A 16569-nucleotide genomic window follows, 5' to 3' on the forward strand; every position below is an offset into this window, starting at 1 on the left:
ATCTGTGTAAATGGTTTGTGAGCATGTTTTTGTACTATAGTTACAACTTTTCTATAAGTAAAAATTGTTTCAGACTTCCCTGGTGGCACAGTGGTTAAGAATCTGCCTGCCAATGCAGGGGACATGGGTTCAAGCCCTGGTCCAGGAAGATCCTACATGCCGCAGAGCAACTAAGCCCATGCGCCACAACTACTGAGCCTGCACTCTAGAGCCCGCGAGCCACAACTACTGAAGCCTGCGCATCTAGAGCCCGTGCTCTGCAACAAGAGAAGCCACCACGATGAGAAGCCTGCGCACCACAACAAGCAGTAGCCCCCGCTCGACACAACTAGAGAAAGCCCACACGCAGCAATGAAGACCCAACGCAGCCAAAAATAAAATAATTTAAAAAAATTGTTTCAAAGTAAAATCTGATTTTTTTCAAATTAAAAAGAAAAAGAAAGAAAACAATTTGGCAGTAGTACTCAGTAAAGCTGAAGAAGCATACTGTCCAGACTGGGCAGTTCTACTTGTAGGTATATACCTTAAAGAAACTCTTGACCATATACACAAGGAAGTATATATAAGAATGTTTCTTGTAACTCTGTTTCATATAGGAAGAATTGGAAGCAACCTAAATTGCCATCAATCATAGAATGTATACCTGAATTACAGCATAGTCATTAATGACCACTATGCATTGAATACCTCAATCAGAGCTACACATGTTAAAATGAATAATCCCAAAAGCAATGTTGAGGGGCAAAACTATTGCCAAATGTACATAATGATACCACATTTTTAAAGTACTAAAACATGAAAAATCTTAGATATTTATCAATGCAAATACATGTGTCAAAATATAAAAAGCATTATGAAAACTGAATAGCAATTTCAAAATAATAATTAACTCTGGGGAGTGACCAGTGTAACCTAGGAGGGGTACAGACAGAGCTTCAGTTGTCTCATAACACTATTTCTGTAAGAAAAGAAGCAAACAGCAAAATGCTAAAATATGAGAAAACTGGATGGTGGCTATATGGATATGTATTATTATTCTCTATCATTTGCAGTGTTTCAAAAATATTACCTATCAAATTCTTTTTTAAGACTTTAAAAGTTCTAATTAAACAAAATGAATGCTGAGAAGCTCAGTTCAACCCTCTTGGCCAAAAAGGAGGACCACAATGAAATATAATAAACCAATGTTTAATTAATTTTTACAATATGCAAACACTCTTTGCTATTGTAAACTCGTCAAAACCCATTTTCATTAACTCACACCATGTACTTCAGCCTTTTGTATTACGAATCCCAGCATATGATTATAGATGAGTCAGTCAAGTTTATTTTGTAATATACTTAATTACCCAGCAAATCTCCATTCTCTGTACTGTTTTGCCTCACATTGACTGACTGTGTTCTGCGGTTACCCTTGCAGGTGAAAATTTCATACCTGGGTTGGCTGCTATTTATTAAGGTTGAAGAGGCATTGACCTTCATGGTCACAGCAGAATTCTGAGCAGCATCAGGCCTCCACTGAGACCACAGTGCCTATGGCAGTCACCATTTCTTCAGCTGCAGTGTTTTTATCAAAGTCAGCCTGTGCAGGCATCGTAGGACATAAATGATAACAGAAATGTGCTGCATAGACCAGGGAGAAGAGTATGAAATGCCTTTTAAATTGTTACAAGAAAAGAAACAGTGCTCTACGGTGGAGGAAACTGGAGATCGAAAACAGAGCATCTCAGTTTTGTTCTGCCACTCATTCCTTGTGGCCTTAAGCAACCCACATCCCCTCTCTCAACCTGGGATTACTCATGCGGAGATAATGACAACGTCCTGCCAACCTCCCAGGATTGGTGTTAGGCCTGAAAGAGATGACACATGCAGAAGCGCTTTGTGAAAGATAAAGCATTCAAAAACCACAAAGTGTGATTGTCATTATTCTGATCCTTTCAGAACCAAAAAATATCCTTGTAAAATGAATACAATAAAATTCTCAGAAACAGATAAGGAAAATTAATTTGGTAGTTTCAGCAAGCTATGGTTTGTATGTGAGTGAGTAGACTGCTACAAGAAAATCTCCAAGAGAAAATAAACAACTGCTAATGATATTTTAGTATGGAACTTTGTTCAAAGTTGGAGTACACAAGGAAGTTGAAGGAAGGTATCTGAAGTATTCTCTTCCAAAATTACTTAAGGACTAATTGGTGATTGCAATTTGTGTGTAAAAATTAAAATGGACACTAGCTGAAAGGGGGTGGCAAGATGAAGAATGCCAAGAGTTGTTGCTTTCCTTAAAGCAGTGGTTCATTAAGTTTGCTCAATGGACTCCTAGGGTCCCTGAGAACCTTCCAGGAATTCATGATGGCAAAATTATTTTCATAATAACATTAAGATGTTATTTGCCTTTTTGCCGTGTTGTGCAAAAGCACTGATGGGAGAATTGCTGGTGCCTTAGCACAAGTCAACGCCATGGCAGCAAACTGTATTAGTTGTCATTATACTCTTCACTGCCACATACTTGCATGCCTTAAAAGAAACAAACAAAGCTTGTCTCATTTAAGAATGCCCTTGATGAAGCAGTAAAAAAATCTTAATTCTGTTATATCTCAACCCTTGATTCAATTTTTTTTATTGTGTGATAAAATGGTAAATAAAAACAAAGCAATTGCTACATACTAAACTATAAGAGGTGTTTCAAGGAGCAGCACACCTGTGTGGTTTTTTTTTTAGTTGCCAGCTGAACTAGCCACTTTTTTCATGCAACACCATTTTTACTTGAAGGAACAACTGACAGACAACCTACAACTTTTCAGACTTGGGTACTGGGCAGGTATTTTGCAAAAATGAGGGAGGTAAATCTTCTAGAAATTTGAAAAACTTCTAATGGCCTCTGGGAGCATAAAAGCTTCCCAGTGCAATTTTTTCTGATTAGATCTGTGGTAATATTAACAAATGGGATTTGTTTATGCTGTATAATGAAATGCATCAATATTTGGAATATCTACGAAACTCAGTGAATTAACATTTTCTAAATGACCAACAGTTGATGTTACAGTATTATGCCTGGGTAAAGTATTTGTTCAAAGTGCACAGTAGATCAATGGATTTTAAAATAACAAAATACAAAAAATTCATTAATATGTTTATAACTAACTAATCTTTAAGAAATTACCACTTGTTGAATTTCGGTATATTACTAAACAAGAATGTCCACAGTTATCCAATAGCGCTATGAAAATACTCCTCCCTTCTCTAATCAATCAATGAAATGGGTTGCAACCAAAGAAAAGACAAGAAAAGAAAATGATGTAGAAAGGAGTAGAGTTATGGAGTGGAAAGGAAAAGAAATTATCTAATTCTATCACAATTCTTCAACAAGACCTGTGCACATTATAATACATATTGTGCCTCATACACTTCAGTGTAATTTTGCTTCAAAAAATAGCACTCATAAATGTTGTTCTGTCCTAAGGCTAACTAGAGTCCTTTTGTCCAACTGTGGCAAGCATCCACCTTCCCTTACCCTGTAGTCCTGTGGTCCTTAGTCAGTGGTTGACAGGTATAGAAGGATAAATGTCCAGTTCATTTAATCTGGGTTGGAACAGTGGCATAATTCATACTACAGAACTTCCATGAAATTTTAAGCTTCAGCTGCACTTGGACAGACTTTGCCTGAAATTACACCCCTTCTTTCCCTTCCCAGTCCTGCCTTTCCCATTTATTACTCCCTAACTCGTTTCTCACTTTATTATTTGCAAATAAATCCTCATCTTAGCATCAGCTTCTAGGGAATCCAACATCAAACAGCTAGTTAAGAGCCATTCAGTTATTTGATCAATGCTGCTCTTTGAATTCCTGGTATATGATGATCAACTTGATTATCACAGTAACAGGAAGGTTAGGGTACAATTTCATTTTATATCAACATAATTCTAGCTAAATATAAAGTAAATGAAATGTGAAGGAAGAAATTTTAACTCTGCCAACAAAAAAAAGCAGGCAAATTTTGGTTATTATCTTTGGTTCATTTTCCAGAAAGGGCATGATCACATGTGATATTTGAGTCCACAGCATTGTAACATTCTTTTAGAAAATAGGCTACAAGGAAAAGGAAATAATAGAGCAATACTGTGATGGGACAGAAGGAACAGGACTACATAGAACCACATGAGCAAGATATGGGTCAGGATATGTGTGAAGATAATAATCAGTGGAGAGGAAATGACTGGAAAATGCCAACTTCCAAGGGTTAGTTGACTGGTGAATTGATATCCCTGATGAAATGGGAGGGGTCAGGATAAAAAAGGAATGTAATAAATGAGAGGGCAGATGAGCACACAGAAAATGTTGACATGGAAAAAAGGGAGGGGAAGGAGAGATGAGGTGAGCAAGCAGCATTCAAAGGTTCCAGACATCTTTTCTCTGGCATTGGTAGCACAGAAAGCAGCACTCACCAGACACTACTGCCAGTTTCAAGGTACAAACAGCCACACCACTATTTCCTTCTCAGCAGTACTCCATTTAGACCAGTGTGCATTTTCTCACACTATTCTGCATTATTCCATTAACATTGCTTCTTTATCTTCTTCCCTTTTTTCTACATTTCAGTTGCTCCCCAAACCATTATGTTAAGAGACCACAAACTTTCTGCCTCTGTTCAACATATGTTCCCAAAAATCAATAAGCAAAGAAGGAAGTGGGATATATCATACACTTTCTACCTGTTTTCTTTTAGGCTTACTGTAAGAGCCAGGTTTTTTTTTGTTGTTTGTTTGTTTTTTTTAGCACCCAAGAGGAAAAAATGCATATTAGAAACCTGTTCTGAACAAAACCATATCTACCTACAACTTCTTTTGCCAGTCTCTAAGGACAGTGGTAAAAAGGAATCCCAAAGCATATATGTGTCTATAAAGTCACTGCCTAAAAAGACAAAAACTGAACAGAAACCTTCAATAAGGCTGCTCTCATAATTCTGCATAAGTCAGGAATGAATCGCTTTTAATACTGCAAGCATGTAACAGACGTCTGATGATGAGTATGCATGTTTGTCAATACATATCTCTTTACATTTAAATATGTTAACAATAAAGCATTCTTATAAGCGAAATTCTAGCACATACAAGAAAAAAACATATCACATCATAGCGCATTTTAAAGTTAATCCAGATTAGTATTTATAACATTTCAAGTGAATCAATACTTTGAAAATTTCTTTCTACTATTAATCTGTTTTCTTATTAGTTGTATTTATTAGAGAGCCTAACATGACCAATTTTGGTTTCAACAGCATGTAGAGATTCCTAAAACCACTTCTATTGAAATATAACCCTAGGCCACAGAAATCTATCAGAAATAATGTGAGGATTGGCTTCTTTGGGTTAACCAGGAATCCTCTCATTAAGAGATTATCTGCTGTTGAAATAGTTTCATCTTTGTACTTTATTAAAAAAACTTTATTGAAAACAAAATAATTCTCTTCTCCTGAATTTAAGAGTAAGTACTAGCCACATGATGCCAGCATATAGTAAGTAAAAGCCACAGACCTAAAATGCTGTCAAGGTGGGAACAGGAGCATTTGGGACGTGTGCCAGGATATAACGTGTGTCTGGCATCAGAGTTACTTAATACAACTAAGTCTGTTTCAATCAATTTGTATCAGGAGAACATTAGGTTATCATTTAAAAAGAAAAATCAGACTCCACAAGAAGAACTTTCCTTTTATGGGGGCAGGGGGGTGGGGGGAGGCAAAAAGCAAAAAGGTCTCTATCTGGAAATATCTTCCAAAAGCCAGGAAGCATGGAGCTTCAAGCACAAGAACCAAAGTAGCTTCCTAATGATCCTGGGGACTAAATGACCAAGACCAGCACATCCCACAGGTCAGCTCTCAAGTATGTGTTGGATGTACAGAGGACTGGGGAACAAGTTGAAGTTCACAGCTGTATCCATTCCCAGAAACTGACCATATATTGAGCGAGTCCAGTGAATTTTGTATGAGACTTCTTAACTTGAGCAAGGGCAGCTTTTCTGCCCCTGAAGCTTTGTCCAAAATGCATAAACATTCTATAGTTATTTGCAAAAGAAAGACTATGATTAAATATAGCCTCTGCTCTTACACTTAGCTATCAATTTTTAAAAAGAAATTTAACAAAGGGCTTCAGCCATTTTAGGAAAGAGGCAATTTATTACATTGTAAAAAAATATGCATATATGTAAAAACAAAAGGTAAAATAATTTATACCTTTCAAAAATGACCAAGACATAACAGTAAACATTAAAGTACAAAACAGGTAAGTCAACAAGCACTAGCAATGCCAGTTTTTCTTTTAATTACCTACTATTAATGTCACATTAAGCCCTTATTTGTCATATATCTGAAATACTAACAACTTGCCAACACACCAACAGCACACAAACCTTCAGTTCTTCTACTCAAGTCACCTTTATTATAAATAATTTCTCTCGGGCTTCCCTGGTGGCGCAGTGGTTGAGAGTCCACCTGCTGATGCAGGGGACACGGGTTCGTGCCCCGGTCCAGGAAGATCCCACATGCCGCAGAGCGGCTGGGCCCGTGAGCCATGGCCGCTGAGCCTGCGCATCCGGAGCCTGTGCTCCGCAACAGGAGAGGCCACAGCAGTGAGAGGCCCGCGTACCACAAATTATTATAAATAAATAAATAATAAAATAATTTCTCTCCAAATTGATGACATATATTCCAATGGAAACAGAATCAATTCTTAATAATTACATGTTTCATTCTTAAAAAAAACTACTGATTTAAGCAATGCTTAATTTCTGTTTCAAAGAAAATACTGAACATTATTTTTTAAGAATCCTTTCCCTTTTTATATTGAAGAATATAGTTGACTTACAATATTATTCATTTTATACCTAGTAGTTTGTACTTCAAATACTGCAATTATTAAAAGCATCTAAACTATGGGTTAGGATAGTGATACATATGTACCAGCTATGATTTTATCAGCTCTGGCTATGAACATTACAGTCAGGCAATCAAGGAAACCACTTTTTCTAAGAGTTGAAATCCTCCCTGGTTTCTGATAGGAAAGGTCCTGCTGAATGTGCTACACATGTTCCAAATGCTCCCGTATCACCCCACCCCAGGCCCCTCCCAGCCATCTTCCATCTTTCTAGGATAACATGTGTCATTTAAGTGCTTAATTTATCATGGGGAATGACCTCAATGAGGGATAAAATCGGATTTAATGAGGAATTTCCAGGGTGTTTGACTAAAACAGAAAAGGAATTATTGCATATATTAAAATACTCCATGCCATTAGGGTGCACTAAGCTTTTGCATTTCAAAGGCAAATGTTTGATAAGGTTCAATTAGAAGCATTTTTTTCATTTACTATGTCTAAATATATAGGAAATGTTACATTGGAGAAATGCTCAGAAAAAGCCCAAATGTAAAGAACTGAAGATTATGTAAGCTTTGGTAAAAATCTCTGTGTTACATTTTCTCAGCTCTTAGATGTAATTCCAAAAAGAACCCTGGATAGTGTAGGATGGCTAGCGTATGGTTTATTTTGAGTTTTATGAAACAGGGATTTGCATGTTTTAATAAATTTCTAACCATAACCACAGAAGATCTCTTTAGATTTCACCAAATAGAAACCAAACGATAATGAGCTGATGAAGTAACAAGGTCTTTATTTGTTATGATGGCATAGAAAAGAGAAAGGTGTGCTGAGGGCATTGTTTTAATGATGAAAGTGGGGTACCTGGTGCTCAGTATTCTTCAACACTGGATCATTCTACAACCAATTTAATATACGTGAAGGATAGTTTCTTGTAAATAATTCACTTCTTCACTTCACAAGTACCTACTGAGGTCTGATATCAACTCAAACATTAGCAAGGGCCTCCATACTCTAGATCACATAGGGATCTGAGGAATAAAGAGACTGAAAAGCAAAGAAATGCAGAAGAAAGATCAACGAGATCAAATACTTATTTTACCCTTATTTTTAAAATAGTTTTGATGACACTATTAATATATTATAAAAGTGTTGTATAATTTCAAGAAACCTTAAACTTCATAGCTTATCTTGAAAGAAAATGAATGTGGGACAATGCTAGCTCTGTTTTACAGGAAACTTCAGGCTGAGGTAGAGTTACGTTTACTCATTCATTTCTTCATTCTTTTCTTTTTTCAGTAAGTAATTGCTGTGCACCACTCAGATGCCAAGCTCTGTGTCAAGCCCTAAAGATATTATAATGCTATGATACCCTTTCCTCAGTTTAGTGAGTGGGTGCGGGGGAGAGAAAGAGAGAGAGAGAGGCAGTAATCAAACACATTACCAACTATGCAATTACAAAATAAGGTACAATCTAAAGAAAGGAAATGCAGACCTAGGAATATCTGGAACAAAGGAAACTCACTTGGGCTTGGGGTTACTGAGGAAGGGGGACAAAGAAAGTTTTATTTGGAAAAGAAATGCTTGAGTTGGGAGTAAAGAATGGGCAGATGTTGGGCTTCCCTGGTGGTGCAGTGGTTGAGATGGGCAGATGTTGGGCTTCCCTGGTGGTGCAGTGGTTGAGAGTCCGCCTGTCGATGCAGGGGACACGGGTCCGTGCCCCGGTCCAGGAAGATCCCACATGCCACGGAGCGGCTGGGCCCGTGAGCCATGGCCACTGAGCCTGCGAGTCCGGAGACTGTGCTCCGCAACGGGAGAAGCCACAACAGTGAGAGGCCCGCGTACCGCAAGAAACAAACAAACAAAAAAAAACAACAAAAAAAGAATGGGCAGATGTTAACAGGGAGCAGGCGAGATCTGACAAAAGCAACAGAATCCCTATGATGGGCAGGGATTGGAGGAAGGGAAAAACGAGCGATCACCAAGGAACAAAAATTAACAGTCAACGAAGCTGGAATATAGACAGCTAAGTAAGCAAAGGAATCTGAAAAAGACTTTCACCTCAGGTGACATAGGGACTAACTCTTGGGGAGACCTTCAATGGTCATACAAGTAGACTCAGTAACAAAACAGTTTTAATGCACTGCTGGTAAGGGAAATCTCCAAGTAAGGAAAATCAATCTCTCTCTCACTCTCTCTCAGATCATGCTATTTGTTTTTGTAAAGCAAAGGTTTATAAAAATACAAATATCAGGATAGTGTTTACATCTCAGCAGGAAGACATAATGATAATAAAGATAATGAAGAGGCACCCACAGGGAGATGCAGTGAGTTTTAAGTTGGGGGGCAGATTCGTGGTTGTTCAGTTTTTTGTTTGGTTTGGTTTTTTGGTGTTTTTGTTTGTTTGTTTTAAAACTTATAGGTTTTTTTGCATACATTATTTTATTTCAAATGTTACATGAAAATGGGGAGGGTGAGGCTAGAGAGGCAGGCAGATAACAGACTTTATGGGGACATTGAGGCTACCTTAATAACTATGGTCTTCATCTTAAAATAAGTGAAGATAATGAAGGCTATTCACATGATAGCAAACTTGAATTTTCAAAAGATCACTTTGGATCAAGTGGGACAAAAGGTTATATGAAGCTGAGTAGATGAAGAGACACAGGTTAATCAATGCCTGTAGTCGTCCTGGACTCAGCGTCACTGGAGATGGACGGCAGCGGATGACCGTAAGATCAATAGGTCTTTGTGGTGGAAGCAATGCGAGGAATGAGGTAGCAAGAGGTTCCAAGGATAGATCTGAGACGTGGCTCTCACACGACCGGATGTGCTGTGGTTGTTCTTCACTAAGACAGAAAACACTGGCAGAGAACCTGGTCCAGTCTGCAGTGACGCTGAGTTTGAGGGGGCCTTTGAGATACACAGGTGGAGATGTCAGGCAGATAATTAGATGCAGATGTCTGGAGCTCAGACGAGGAATTCGGCACAGCAATCAGATAGGATAGCAGAATGGCAAAAATGCCATTTTTTAAGATAATATATCTAGCCTAAAACAGTACTTAAGAAACGTAAATTAAGAGAAAGTTATGAAATATATACAGATTTTAGATCGCTTACGTTCAACTCACAGTAATATTCTATTGCATTTGTTATTCCTTTGGTTTTAAAATAGTGAAAGAATTAATTAAGGTACAAGACATTAGCGTTAACCAATAAACATATTCTCCTTAACCAGTTTATCAGATTAGCCAACTAGTAATATATTGGAGTTTGGAAGGAATAAAGAGAGAATATATTTAAATTTTGCACCCAAGCAACAAAGAATTTCAAGTCACCTTAAGGGACAAAAACATTCTCAAGACAACACTTGGGACCACAAGGCAGAACTTAAGAGGAGTTAGTTTAACAAAGAATGCAACTGGAATCTTCTATAATAATAAATATCATAATAAAGGAGTTAATAGTTTTGGACGGTGACATACAAAAGGAATTATACTAGTCACAAACAAAACATATGCTCACTTCCAGCAGCTCTTTAATAAAATATTTAGGTTACATTGCTATTTCAAGGATCACACTGTCCCTGAAAGAATCACATTCGTACACATCCAAAAACCCGTAGGTTAGTATGTCTTATGTTTTACTTTAGTTTACAACAGTAATCTGGAAAAAGACTTTGGGTTTTCATTTTGCAAGAAGATAACACACAAAGCAAATGAGGAAATTAACTCCACCCTGCCTTTTTAAAGATAATATGGTAGGTAAATAAAATTTTGATAGAGATTTTCTTAAACACTTTAATAAACAATACAAGATTTCCTTAAAAGAAAAACAGCTAAATAAGTGGTGTATGGGTGTACATGCAAAACCCAAGGAAAAATATTTATAAAACTAAAACCAAGAATTGTTCACAAGTCCTACAGCAATCAAATTACTTGGTCTGTCTACCTTTCCAAGTATTTAAAAACTGACATCTAACATAACACAAAGCTGTCTCCATTTTTCAAATGGTTAAGGTCAATTATTCTGATATTTACACCATCACATATTTCCTACTACTATAAACAATGCATGAAAGGTTAGCAAACTTCACTTCATGCCTGGAAATGAAAATCGTCAAATGGCAAACCCCATCTTGCATAACTTTAGCCTTTACTCTAACTACCACACAGGTTTTCTTCGGTTCTTCCAAAAAGGCCAGTTCGTTCCCTCCTTAGGGTACAGTCCTCCTTCAGTATCTGTGGGGGGATTGGTTCCAGGACCACTCATGGACACCGAAATCCGCAAATCTCCGGTCCGTTATATAAAATGACACGGTACAGTCGGCCTTCCTTATCCCCAGATACAAAATCTGTGGATACAGAGGGCTAACTACATGTACATAGCCTTTCTCCCAAATCTTGATGGAGCTAAATAACTCTTCAGCATCCATCAGATCTCTGCTCAATTTTACCTCCCCAATGAAGCCCTCCCTGCTTGCGCATTCTCAGGTGGGTTGCTGCCTCTCTCATAACACACTGTTCTTTTCCTCACACCAGTTGTCAACTTAGTGTGTTTCTTTGTTTAATCTGTCTTCCTCAACACAGGATAAGTGTCATAAGGGAAATATATCCATTTCATCTGCCAAGAGCAACACATATGTTAGGGGCTTAGTAAATATTTATTAACTGAAAATGAATGAATCAACGATGACTGAGTAAATGAGCAAAATAAAGTAAGTCAGAGAATCATGAATAAATACTACTATAATGCTCATTAAAAAAATTTTTAAGGGCTTCCCTGGTGGTGCAGTGGTTGAGAGTCCGCCTGCCAACGCAGGGAACGCGGGTTCGTGCCCCGGTCTGGGAAGATCCCACATGCCGCAGAGCAGCTGGGCCCGTGAGCCATGGCCGCTGAGCCTGCGCGTCCGGAGGCTGTGCTCCGCTATGGGAGAGGCCACAACAGTGAGAGGCCCACATACCGCAAAAAAAAAAAAAAAAAAAAAGTTTTTAAAGTGGAGACACTTTGAAAATAACTGAGATACTCCTCTGAGAATTTCTCACAGAATATCATATAATACAACTGTCAAGTATAGTAATTACTTCTATAAGGAATACTGTCAAATTTCAGAGTGCCTTCTAGAAAGTCAAGTTGAATCATAAGACAATCCAAAATGGAAAACAGGGAAAAAACTCCTCAAAAATAAAAACCCCGACTAAACAAAATCATTTTCACACAAAAAAAGATTCAATATCACACATGATACAAAAGAAATAATAAATGTGGAATGAATGAATACATGCCTAATATTCCTACAGCTATTTTCTTCACAGTTTTTAGTGTAGACCAAAAAAATGTGAATTTACATAACGACACTTCAATTATCCTTCTTATGAAATTTAGATAGAAGTTAGGATGTAGAATTTTTGCCAGTGTGTTTGTTTCTGTGAACCTAGAAGCAGTTTAGAATATCAGGAGCAGAGAATCTTCAATTTAAAGCATTCACAAGCACCAATAAAAATAGCTTACAAATCTCATAGAAATGCATACTTTTTTCCTAATTAATTCACCGTACTGACTCATTTGGGGGGCTTTTTTCATAAAAAAAAAGAAAAGAAAAATCGAAAGGTGTAGAGTTGGTGGGGTGGGATGAACTGTGCTCCCGGTGGAAGCAGAGGAGCCCAGGGGGAACCATGGTAGTTCCCATGGTAGTGGGAACCAGTACAGTGGTAGCAGCTGGACTGACCATTGCTGCTGCAGGATTTGCAGGCTGTTATGCTTTGCAAGCCGTGAAGCATGTGGAGCCTCAAGTAAAACAAGTTTTTCAAAGTCTACCAAAATCTGCCTTCAGTGGTGTCTATTACAGAGATGGGTTTGAACCCAAAATGACAAAACGGGAAGCAGCATTAATACTAGGTGTAAGCCCTACTGCCAATAAGGGAAAAATAAGAGCTGCTCATCAATGAATTATGCTTTTAAATCACCCAGACAAGGGAGGATCTCCTTATATAGCAGCCAAAATCAATGAAGCTAAAGATTTACTAGAAGGTCAAGCTAAAAAATGAAGTAAATGTATGATGAATTTTAAGTTCTTACTCATTTATGTATATGAGTACCAGCTTTTTATAATAAAATGCTTCAAAGCTTAAAAAAAAAAGAAAAAAAAATCACTTAGTAGTATATGAACTCAGGAGCCATCACTTGGGAGACCTCAGCTCAGTGGGAAAGTAACACAGACAGCACACCAGAGATGGACTGGTAAGGTGGCTTCTGAAGTAAACCCAATCTGTCTCTGAAATGTTCAATTTCCCAAACTAACAAATTTCTTTCTTCTTTCCTCTTCCTTTTTCTCCTTCTTCCATGATTTACTGATTTAATACTATATATGACAGCCTTATATATGGTACACACTCAATAACTTAATATTATAAAAGCCTGAAAGATTGGAGATGCAGAAAAGCATCACTTGCAAGCTGGCAGAGACAGATAAAACAGGGCAGGGGTGATTCCAGGGTCAGTCTAGGAACAGAATCCAGCAGCTGCCTGCCTTTTAAGCCCCCACTCCAAATGACCTAAAAGAAGAATATGAGTGATAAAAGATCTGTTAGAAGGTAAAATAGTCATGTGGGAAAATAGCTTTTATGATGTAAGCTGAACTGAAAGCTGACCCAATATAGACATGTTACAGAGAAAAATTATTCTAATTTTTTTTATAATTTGTAATAGTGGTGGTGGATGGAAAAGTCAAGGTTTTGCAATCAGACAGACCTAGTTTGAGTCTAAATTTTGCCACTTATTAGCTGAATGACCTTGATTAAGTTCTTTAAATTCTCTGAATCTTAATTTTCACATCTGTAAAAATAAGAATAACAACTGGGCTTCCCTGGTGGCACAGTGGTTGAGCGTCCGCCTGCCGATGCAGGGGACACAGGTTCGTGCCCTGGTCCGGAAACATCCCGCATGCCGCGGAGTGGCTAGGCCCGTGAGCCATGGCCGCTGAGCCTGCGTGTCCGGAGCCTGTGCTCCGCAACAGGAGAGGCCACAACAGTGAGAGGCCCGCGTACCACAAAAAAAAAAAAGAATAACTACCTTTCAGAATTATTCTGAAAATTAAGTGGGAATGCGTGTAATACTTGCCATAATTGCAATAATTGTAGCTTTCATCATCAGAGTGAAGGAGGAGTAGAGAAGATCAAGATGTACCCCCCAACCTAGCTGAAGAAGATGAATCAGGCTTGTTGTCATTACGTCCAAAGCAGCAGCAACCCTTCCAGGGCCTCTGCCTCAGAACATCTTCCTCATACGCAAATTTGGACTCATTCCAGGTCTCTGCCAATTGGAACGAGAATGACTGGCTCAAATCCCCATTAAATTCAACACTATCCGGTAGCCAGTTTGCTATTCAAGCTACAGCTGTGACTAAATATTACCTACTGTCCCTGAAACCACCCCCTTCGTTTATTTGCCTTACACAAATAGACTTTATTATGTACAGCATTCAGTATGATCAGACCCTGAAGCCAATATTCAATATCCTAGACACTAATTTCAACAAGGCCTAATTTATGCAAATTAAACACTGTACCACTTTCCACTGTTAATTTTCACAGACTTAATACAATTAGAATCTAAGGTTCTGACACTTAATGACAAGACAAATCATGCAAGAATTATGAACACCTTCTTTGTTAAATCTACCGTATTTATCAAAATATGGAAAACAAAAATAACATTCTCTTAAGGCAAGGGTTCTAAAATTAGGTCTAGGTGATTGTAACTGAAAACAGACAATTCATAATGCAACCTATCAACCCGTTAAGACCAACTCTTGTAATTTTTCCCTCTGATGACCCTCTATGAAATTCAGAAAACTTAATCTCCCATATTTTCAACTGCTTATTTTTTACTGCCAACTCCCATCAATTTGGCAAGTAGATGAGAGCAGTAATCACTGGAGAAAATGTAGGAGGAAAAAAATGAGCCAAATCAACTGATTTTGTTTCGATAGTCTATTTAATCCGCACAATGAGTCAGCCCACGTGTTCCTACTAAATGTAATTAAGTGTATTTTGTAATTTTTGCTTTAAAAAAAGAGGTCTTGTGTATAATAAAACACCTTGTGTCCTTAAATAACAGTGGTAGAAATAGTTGCTACGGTGATAGTTTGGGATTAGCATCTTATTTTCACAATAATGAATGTTTTGACTTCGACTATGAATAGATTTCCTTATCAGTACAATCAAAATTCAATTTGAATAAAGTTTTGGTAGTGGCTTTTAAGGAGACAAAGTACATCAATAATATATAATGTTTCCTTAAGGATACACAGTTACTGCTATGTTTCCATTTCTTCTAGTCAAAAATCAATGTCACACTAGGCCATAATGAATGGCTGCTTGCCAGCTGCACTTAACTGACTGAAACTCATCATTCCTTTAAAATCTATTCTTCTAGCAAGAGTAATTTAATAACTTGACTTAAGTTTGTGATTTGATTCAGACATATAATCTAACCATGGTATGGAAAGTAAGGGGAAAAGGCTCTCTTGATTAGTATTACAGATGTTTACAACATAGCCAATTTTTAAAGGAAGGACAGAAACTACAGTCACTTATTAGACACAGATTCACACCTGTTGTCTGTCATGTTTCAAACCCCTAGGTGTGAGATTTAGTCAAGGCAAATGAAAATGAAGAAGGACCAGCTGCAAAACATGATTTTATTCTCATACAGTAATTAAAAGGAAAAACTGCACAACGTGGTGTATCTATGACAATCCCATTTTTTCATGTCAAGGACAGTTCCATTTTCTTTTAACAGATTTGTGTTGCTGTCAAGTCTGTTATAAAGGCTAGTACTCACAAGTCTAAGCTATGGACCTACTTTATAGTTTTGGTAGTCTCTCCAATTAGCTTTGTCAAATTTCTTTCTGAAGCATGCTAGTGGCGTGTCAGAAAAAGTAAACGTCATCATTCCATTCCAACCCCCACTCCTAAGTCTCTGCCACAATGAACTGTTTATCAACGGCACATTAGACATCAGACCTTATACCTTATGAACACTAAATGCTTTTAAAAGGTAAACCATAGAGCACCTAAAACACATGTGGTACAACAGTAACAGCACATCAGCACAGGTCAACCCTACAGTGTTATGTGCACATTCTTGCTCGAAACACCTTAAAGTAACAATACCTTATGTTTTTATGTTTGAATTAGACAAACATTTAATTCACATTTGCATCTTACTTTTTTTTTTTTTTTTTTTTTTGCGGTACGCGGGCCTCTCACTGTCGTGGCATCTCTCGTTGCGGAGCACAGGCTCCGGACGCACAGGTCCAGCGGCCACGGCCCATGGGCCCAGACACTCCGTGGCATTCGGGAACCCCCCGGACCAGGGCACAAACCCGCGACCCCTGCATCGGCAGGCGGACTCTCAACTACTGCACCACCAGGGAAGCCCTGCATCTTATTTTCTAAAACTATTAATTTAATATGCTTTTGAATATTATGAATAAGAGTGTATTCATCTAAAACATGTTAATATACTCCAAGTCACCATGCGTGTGCCTCATTTGAGGAAAATAACAATTCTAATTTATAAACAGATCTTTCAAAAAAAAAAAAGGTCACTTTAAACACATTCACCACTGTTTTCTATCATGTATCAAATTGAAAATATGATCTGCTTTGTCAAAACTTTACCTCTATAGGAGACAGTG

The 16569-nt window shown here is 37.8% G+C and overlaps 1 protein-coding gene and 1 pseudogene across 1 annotated transcript in view; one reads left to right on the forward strand and one right to left on the reverse strand.

Annotated features, from left to right (window-relative positions):
* The window catches only part of IMMP2L (inner mitochondrial membrane peptidase subunit 2), a 914463-nt gene that overhangs the window by 588442 nt on the left and 309452 nt on the right, over positions 1-16569 (reverse strand). The gene's annotated exons all lie outside the window — the stretch shown is intronic.
* LOC136128490 (mitochondrial import inner membrane translocase subunit TIM14 pseudogene) lies at positions 12542-12913 on the forward strand (annotated as a pseudogene).

The sequence above is a fragment of the Phocoena phocoena genome, chromosome 9, assembly GCF_963924675.1.
Source record: "Phocoena phocoena chromosome 9, mPhoPho1.1, whole genome shotgun sequence".
Taxonomy (NCBI): domain Eukaryota; kingdom Metazoa; phylum Chordata; class Mammalia; order Artiodactyla; family Phocoenidae; genus Phocoena; species Phocoena phocoena.